Source organism: Oncorhynchus clarkii, chromosome 5 (assembly GCF_045791955.1).
Source record: "Oncorhynchus clarkii lewisi isolate Uvic-CL-2024 chromosome 5, UVic_Ocla_1.0, whole genome shotgun sequence".
Classification (NCBI taxonomy): Eukaryota; Metazoa; Chordata; class Actinopteri; order Salmoniformes; family Salmonidae; genus Oncorhynchus; species Oncorhynchus clarkii.
Window position 1 is genome coordinate 92,689,602 of NC_092151.1, and position 9,338 is coordinate 92,698,939.

The window sequence follows — 9,338 nt, forward strand, 5'->3', positions numbered from 1 at the left end:
AGATGGCTGATAATAGGAGCTTCACATCCCAACTGACCTTTTTCCTACTCTTTTTTTTCCCCCCCTCCTCCTCAATTGCAGTGACAGAAGAAAAACGCAAACAATCTGTGCAGGAGAGGACACACAACCTGCACCTTCTAAACCAAGGAGCTTGGTCCTGAATGGCGAGAGGTCCCACAATCTGTGTCACCATCGTGACCTGCCTTGACACGTGCTCCAACTTGTTCTAATACACATCAGAACATTTCCAACCTGAGGCCATTTAACCTCTGACAAATCGTTAAATTATACACTAAGTGATAGACACCGGAAATGACTGACATGTATTTAGGAACAAGGAAAGGATAAATTACCGGATTGATCTACATTGTAAAAAAAATATATTGACGTCATGAGCCTAGAGGTTTGAGAGGCGAGCCAGCAACCCGGAGGGTTACTGATGTCAAATCCTAGATGCCATTGCCTGCCGTTGTGCCCTTAAGCAAGGCACTTAATCCCACACAACAGCAGCTCCCCAGTGTGATGCCCCCCGTTGGCTCCTATCCTAAACCTGTGTATGTGTGTCATTCAGAGGGGTTGGGGGTTAAGAGCAGAAGTAATCGTTCAGTCGGACCTTTAAAAAAAGTAGTCGCTCTTCTTAATACCAATCTTCAACTTTAGAGTTACATAAAAGTACATTTGCTTCCATGGCAATGGGCCAATTGATGACAGGTTGTTGTTTTTTTGTGAGTAATCCATGTAATGTAATTGACTTCCTGTATGCCTGTATTGTCTGCAGACACCAATGGTCAGGGTAAACAACAATGGGAGTGTGTACAGTACTCTTAGACATCACGGACATGCCTCTCGTCAGCCTTCCGGGTCTCACATGGACCTTGACGTTGACGTTGCCTCTTCACCTTTCTGGGATAATCTAAATCACGATAACAGGAAGTCAAAAGAGATGTGGCTAGCGTCAACAAGTGTGTGCGATAGATAAATACAAAACATCTAACAGAAAGACGGGAGTTTGTAACCTAGAACCCGTGGAACATTGGGAACGTGCAGTGCAACATGAACTGTTATTGATAAATGTATCGTCAAAAATATGGCCGCTACTTGAGGACGTGTGGTAGAAATGTTAACAATCTTTCTATATCCTCTTTCCAGGACACACAAATAGAGCTTCGGTGTATAACGTCAAACCTGTTTATTCAAAAGTGTGTATATAAAACTCATCTGAAATGTCAGGGTCAAACTCAGAAAGAGTTCAAACTCTGCATCCACCCCGATAAAAAAAAAAGAGAAAAAAATAAAAAGATTTGCAAAGAATAAAAAGTGATTCGGGAGATACGGCCGGCCCTCATGTGGGGCGGCTGGTTGCAGGGGATATGTATAACTGCAGATAAAGGCTTCTGTTCAGAAACTGTATTTATCAAGCCTTTTAGATACACATCAGCCGTGAAGACATGGGTCGGGCCTTCATTATACCATGTGAATCTTCCCTCATTTACCTGGGATAGCATCTCCTTTATTTCACCTTCGAATACCCCTATCCACACTCCCATTCGCTCCGCTCAGCTGACAAACAAGATGTTGCCCGTTGATGCTGGCAACAGTTGGTAACAAATGTCTGGCTTTGTTCAGCTGTCTCAAAGACCTCCCAGTCATTCTAGAAAAACCTAGAAAAATAACTGTTTGGGAAATCAAAGGTGCTCACTAGACGATACAACTCGGGTGGGGTGTGGCATGCAAAGACCCTGGTCCTGATAGGCTGAAGAGATAAGGGGGTCCGGTTCATCCCCATCCTCAACAATCAAGGAATAATAAACAATATTATACAAAAATACCACATCTAGCTTCATATTTTTTTCAAAGTTACCTCAAAGTCAAAATGAGTTTGTTTCACAGTGATCTTTTGAGCACTTAAAAGACAAAATCTCGGCTGTTATTTCAACAAAAGATGTGTTGTTACGCTGCTATGTGATCTTTTTAGAAAACGTGGTCAATTTGAAGATTTCTTTTCTTCATAATAACTTCATGGACAAAAAACAATTCAACGTGTAATGTTAGGATGTGTCACCTCCCAACCATTTGTTGGGTATTTTATAGCAACTGTAGATAATAAACTGGTCTTTCATGTTATGTTCTTCTGAAATTGGATTGTGATGAAAGTGAAAAACAAAAACGGGACTGTCATCCATGTGTGTGTTCACAAATATGTTCCCAACATCTCAATAAAATAAAACCTTGTGTTGCCTAAGTTCATGGTGGGTTCAAGCAGCAAATGGAAGTGTAGCAATGATAACTGAAATGTTGACAATGCGTGAAAACACAAGCAGTCGTACACAATTACATGCAAAGCAAAGTTTATTAGGTACACCGCCCCATTCACGAACATGGTTAGCTCTTACAGACAGTGAGCCACGTGACCGTGGCTTTCTATATAAACCAGGCAGACAAGCGTTGAGGTATTCAGTTACTGTTCGATTGATCGTTAGAACGAGTGACCTAAGCAACGTTGAGCGTGGTACGATCGTCAGCGCCAGACGCGCCAGGTTTCCAGTATCTCAAAAAACACGGCTTCCTGGGTGTTTTACCGAGGATGATGGTGCAAACAAACCTCCAGTCCTGAGGGGGCGAAAAAAACAGCTTGTTGACGAGAGACGTGGAAGGAGAACGGAAAGAACCGTGCAAGCTAACGGGCGAGTCGCTAACGGGCGAATAACGGAGCAGTACAACAGCGGTGTGCACTACGGAATCACGGAACGCACCAACTCGTCGGTCCTGGTCACGGATGGGCTATTGCAGCAGACGACCACACCGGGTGCCCACAAGACGAAGCGGCTTCAGAGAGCACGCGATAACAAAACGCTGGACAATTGTGGAAGTGGAAAAACCATCACCTGGTTCGATGAATCCCGTTTCCTGTTACGGCAGAGTCAGGATGTGACGTAAGCAGCATGACTGCGAGGACCCCATCCTGCCTGGTGTCAACCGTACAGCATGGTGGCAGAGGTGTAATGGTGTGAGGAATGTTTTCCTGGCACAAGTTAGGTCCATTGATACAAACTGAGCAACGTTTCCATGCCCCAAAGAATTCCGGCTGTTCTGGAGGCATAGGGGGGGGGCGCGGCTTGGTACTAGATGGGTGTACCTAATAAACTGGCCACTTAGTGTACATCAACTTCAATTAGAACTGAATTCACTTGAAGTCATTCTGTAATAGAGGACATAATCCCGACTGGCATGGAATTACTTCCTTACCTTGCTTCCTTACCTTGCTTCCTTACCTTACTTCCTTACCTTGCAAAGTGAGCGAATGAGGCTCTCTTCAAAAAGCAATGACAGCAAACAAGAACAAATGTGTAGCCTTTTAAACTACAGTATATATTGGGAAATATAAAACTGTAAATAATGAATTATGTTACCATAACCACACCAATGTTGTGCATTCTAGCTAACAGATAGATAGATCCCTGTCATATTTCTCTGGCTGACTAGACTAAGCACAATACCCCAACAGTGTTTTGAATGTGAGCATTTCACATTTACATGTTATTAGGGGATTTCTATAGAATGATAAAAGTTGCATCCTGAAACGTATACATGATGGCAAACAGAATGTAGTGTCAAAATAAATACATATTAACACCTTAAACAATTTATTGATGGCAATACTGTTGCCAGTAACCATATTCACTTCTGCTGAGAACGATACCTTAATTAAACAACTTTGATATTTTCAAATGTTAGAGAAGCTATAGAAAATGTTTGATTATGGATTTCCCCTTTCCATTGGTTTTGGAATTTCCTAATCCCAAGTAAACAAATTAAAATGTGTTAATCTTTTACGTGTCTTTATCTATAGCGCTGTTTCATTTTCTTGTTTTAATTGTCAGTCTGTGGAGCCACATTCCACCACACAATGTGTAATCAGTGTTTGCTGTGTGCTACAGGGGTTTGAGCAGAGCTGTGAGGCGTGGGGTGATGACCTCAGAGAGGACCTTTCTAACAGGGTAATTACAGAGCCCTCCCTTGGCCCACTGAGGGGGTGGCCTTTCTCATCGCCACAGTACTGTTACACACACACAGACACACACACACACTCACAACCTCACAACTTAACCTAACAAAACATCTCAAATAAATATTGGATCAAAATATTCTATCACAAATGTATGGTGATTTTACACGGCTATATATATATGCACACACTGTACCAATAGAGTGTCTATGTTAGGGAAAAGATCCCGCCCATCTCATTGGCAAGATGTGCCCGGAAACCCTCAACCCTCTATTGACATTTTTCCCCCCTAAAGAACAGGCCAGGGCAGCATAAACATCAGCAAGCTAAGCGTGCTCTCTCTCACTGATGTTGCGATGGGACCTGTCCCACTATCAGATCCCTGTCATATTTCTCTGGCTGACTAGACTAAGCACGAGTCAGAGGTATGAGCCGATAAAGGTTGTCTTTCACACAGCAACAACACGTACCCGTGTGCTTATCGCCTCGCCTCCTCACATGCAATCACTAGGACAGGAGGAAGGATTGTTACATTTTGACGATTTGTTTTTGCTTCCTGGGGACCGATAAAGAATGTGGGAATCTAAAGAAGGAGAAAGACTCATCTCTGGAGACACGGCAGGAGGTCAAGGGTCAAGGGGCAGGCCTGGATCTGTGAACCAGTGTCTTCATGCAAACAAAAGGGCCTTTCCTGTCTTTAGAGGTTTATTGGATGTTTCTTGAAATAAGCACAAAATAACTATCAATTACACACCACTACACAAGAAAGGTTATCAGGAAGTAACAAGACAACTCGGAATGTTGTTTTTGCATGTTTGTATACAGACAGACAGACAACAACAACAACAAAAAGCATGTTTGAGTCTAACAGCAGTATTAATACGTGGATGGGTGCTAGATAAACCCCAATGGTAACCGTACCAACGCTTCTTCGTGTGACGAACGGTAACAGAAACATCTTCAAAGACCTTTGGCACATTTTTTGTTAAATCAACAACAACAACAACCAAAAAAGAGAGGAAAAGGGTGAGGTTTTACATCCATTTACCAACGCTATCCTGTAAAACCTTGTTTGAAGGCTGGTTTGATCTTCTGAGACATTACTGTGCCCTTTTAAGTCCTAACCTCGCAGTCATCCACCGAGGCTCCCGCTCAGCCTTTATTCCTTCATCCATAATGGCAGCAATTAAAGTATAAGGTAAACTTTTCAACAGCCCTTTTCTACCGGATGAAAAGCATTGTGTTGCAAATTGGTAATAATATATTCATCCCTAGGTAAACATGCCTGCCATGTCCCTTATACACAACGGAGGCGAACAAAATGAAAGTGATAATTTCTCTCCCTTTGAGAATTCTGTTCTTTAATTCTGACAGTAAACTCGTTGCTGTTACAGGGTGTTAAGTAGGATTTAAAACTTGTCAGACAAGACATGTTTGAAATTGCTTTAAATAAGAGCACTGTGTTGCTGTCAACCAGAGGCTTAGAGAAACATATCCTCACAATTGAGGCACTCATCCAGGCTCAGAGAGCCGTGGCCCTAGCACCGACTTCTCCATACTGGTCCTTACTGGTCTCTTAGCACTGTGACCCAGCGCCCCCTGCTGGGGGAAACAGACACTGCCTCTGTCTCGTATTGGAGAGACAACACTGGATGAGAGGAAAAGCTTCCATGCTCTTGTTATTTATGACTTTTTTAGGGAGGTATTGGAGAGACAACACTGGATGAGAGGAAAAGCTTCCATGCTCTTGTTATTTATGACTTTTTTAGGGAGGTAAGGATAAGTTTATTTACGAAACAAAAGCTAGCATTCAGTATAAAGATTGATGTTTCTATATAACTAATGCTTGAAGCTTGAATACTAAGGGGAGGGGGCCTTATGTGTCCGGGGTGGAGTCAGCTCCGTCCGGGGTGGAGTCAGATCTGTCCAAGGTGCTCCATTTTTCACAGCAGAACAGCAAAACAGACACTAGCATTTTAACAACTTACTAGCCACTTGCTTATTGAAAACCCTGTAGGCAACAGTCATTGCATGATAACATAGGGGTTTCATTAACATATAGCATTGGACTTAAAAGATCCTTTTAAACTCCTACACAGTGGAAGAAAAATAAAAAACCCAGCGTCTGGTATCAGGATACTCTTTCTCCCAAGACAATGGTCTTATAGGGATACTTCAGGATTTTGGCAATGAGGCCCTTTATCTATACTGAACAAAAATATAAAACACAACATGTAAAGTGTTTGGTCCCATGTTTCATGAGCTGAAATAAAAGATCCCATAAATGTTCCATACGCACAAAACAAGCGTATTTCTCTCGAAAGTTTGTACAAATTTGTTTACATACCTGTTAGTGAGCATTTCTCCTTTGCCAAGATAATCCATCCACCTGACAGGTGTGGCATATCAAGAAGCTGATTAAACTGTATGATCATTACACAGGTGCACCTTGTGCTGGGGACAATAAAAGGCAACTCTAAAATGTGCAGTTGTCACACAACACAATGCCAGATATGTCCCAAGTTGAAAGAGCGTGCAATTGGCATGCTGACTGCAGGAACGTCCACCAGAGCTGTTGCCAGATAATTTAATGTTAATTTCTCTACCATAAGCCACCTCCAACATATGTCCAACCGGCCTAAAACGCAGACCACATGTAACCATGCCAGCCCAGGACCTCCACATCCGGCTTCTTCATCTGCGGGATCGTCTGAGAACAGCCACCCGGACAGCTGATGAAACTGTGGGTTTTCACAACCGAAGAATATCTGCACGTTGTCCTCACCAAGTGCCTACCAAATGCCTACCTTCGATGGCCACTGGCACGTTGGAGAAGTGTGTTCTCCATGGATGAATCATGATTTCAACTGTCCTGGGCAGATGACAGACAGAGTGTATGGCGTAGTGTGGGCGAACGGTTCGCTGATGTCAACGTTGTGAACAGAGTTCCCCATGGTGGCCGGTGGGGTTATGGTATGGGCAGGAACAAGCTACAGACAACTAAAATGTACATTTTATCAATGGCAATTTGAATGCACAGATATACCGTGACGAGATCCTAAGGCCCGTTGTCATGCCATTCATCCACCATCATCACCTCATGTTTCAGCATGATAATGCACAGCCCCATGTCGCAAGAATCTGTACACACTTCCTGGAAGCTGAAAATGTCCCAGTTCTTCCATGGCCTGCATAGTCACCAGACATGTCACCCCATTGAGCATGTTTGGGATGCTCTGGATCAACGTGTACAACAGCGTGTTTCAGTTCCTGCCAATATCCAGCAAATTCACACAGCCATTAAAGAGGAGTGGGACAACATTCCACAGGCCACAATCAACAGCCTGATCAACTCTATGCGAAGGAGATGTGTCGTGCTGTGTAAGGCAAATGGTGGTCACACCAGATACTGACTGGTTTTCTGATCCACGACCCTACCTTTTATTTAAGGTATCTGTGACCAACAGAAGCGTATCTGTATTCCCAGTCATGTGAAAACCATAGATTAAGGCCTAATGAATGTATTTCCATTGACTGATTTCCTTATATGAACCGGAACTCAGACTTTGAAATTGTTGCATGTCGCATTGATATTTAGGTTCTGTGCACTTCCCCAGAGTCAGATGAGGATGCTAGCAGATAGCGCAATGACGGGAAGTCTATGGATAACGCTTGTTAACATTGGCTCCGAAAACTACCTTTAACTTCCTATGCTAACTAGCGTTAGCGCAATATAGATACCCTTAGACTTTCAGTCATTGCATTAGCGCTAGTTAGCATTTTCCTTCATACTGGACACACAGACATACAAAATGGTGTCCACAAGTTCATCTGACTCTGGGGAAGTAGATACAGTCCCGAAGTATCCCTTTAACTGGAGATACAGTCCCTTTAATTGGAGAGAAGCATTAGTCGAGTGAGTAATTAGACGATCATCGGAAAACGAGGAAAACACAACACGGCGTCTCGTTCTTTGCGCCAGAGATGGGTAAATGATATCTGTCGCTTTTGGGATAATTGAACTGAGTAAATAATCTCAGAGAGAGAAGGGAGTCAATAAACCAACAGCAGTTTAATCTCTTGTTAATGGCCAGAGTCACGGATTACTTCCTCTATTACTCCCTTCTAAGAAAAGATAACCACTAAGCCTTTAACGTTTTTCTCCATTTTGACTGTCATGTCCATGTTTTAGTGTTGACCCATACACAGGGATGTTAAGGTTGCACCCTTCCTTCAAAAATCTGCAAATATATATATATATATATATAGGTAGCAAATATTGTCATTTGACAGTCTACTAACAATCCATATCTGACTACCCAACTACGAAGGAAGTGTCAAACGCCACCAACTAGTACTGTGTTCTTTTAGCTCATTAACAGTGATTAAACACTTTATAAGATGGCGCGGGGAAACAACATTTACCACCAGCATCCTGTCTATAATTTGTGTTGCGCTCGTCAGTGCAACAACATAATGTGTAGGTCTCTTTCCCATTAGGCCTAGTAGTTTGGCTGGGGAAGAGAGGGAGGCGGGAAGGAGCTAGGTTGTGATGTGAGGCAGGGACTAAACCTCCCCGAGTACCTTGTCCTGTGAGCTAGCACACTCTCCTGCCAAGGCGAGCCTTTATCATACAAAGGGATTAGATCGCCCAGTGTAAGTGCCTTCAAGTTATTAGCACCTTCTTATACAAAGTATAACAGCAATCCCAAAGACATTGATTGCAGGGAACAGTTCAAATATGAATTCCTTATAGCTATTAATATGTATGCCTTAAATAGAAGCACACTGCTAAGCAGCTTATGATATTAAGAAAAGAATGTTCCCTCAGGGGCATAATATGCCAGTAGTGACAGTAAGGATAGAGATTCGTATTTACCCAGATTGGCTGTACTTACGTCAAGCATTCTCCAAGCTTGTGGGAGGGAAGATGGGGCAGTGGCAACAGCCTGGTTTCGATAAGCACTTACCGTGAATAAAAGACAAGCATGAAAGTGAGGTTTAGCCTCTTTAAAGATTCCCTACCAAATGTAGAGGCAGATAGGGCAGGTGCCTTTGGTTCCGGACGTGATTAACCGTCTGTGCCGCACTGTTCCCGTAGAAACGAGACATTGCAGAGACATTGTCCAAGCTTGTCCAGGTGGGGGACCCGTCATCCCAAACCAGAGCTTAGCAGTGCGTCGCTTCGAGCGAAAGATTAGGACCCGGGGAATTCAGATTCTTCTCTTTTTTTTCATTCTCCAATGCATGCTTAATCCCAACCCCCCAAAAAAAAAAAAAATCCCTCTCCTCCACATCTTCTTCTTTCCCTCTCTTGCCTTACTTCCATCTT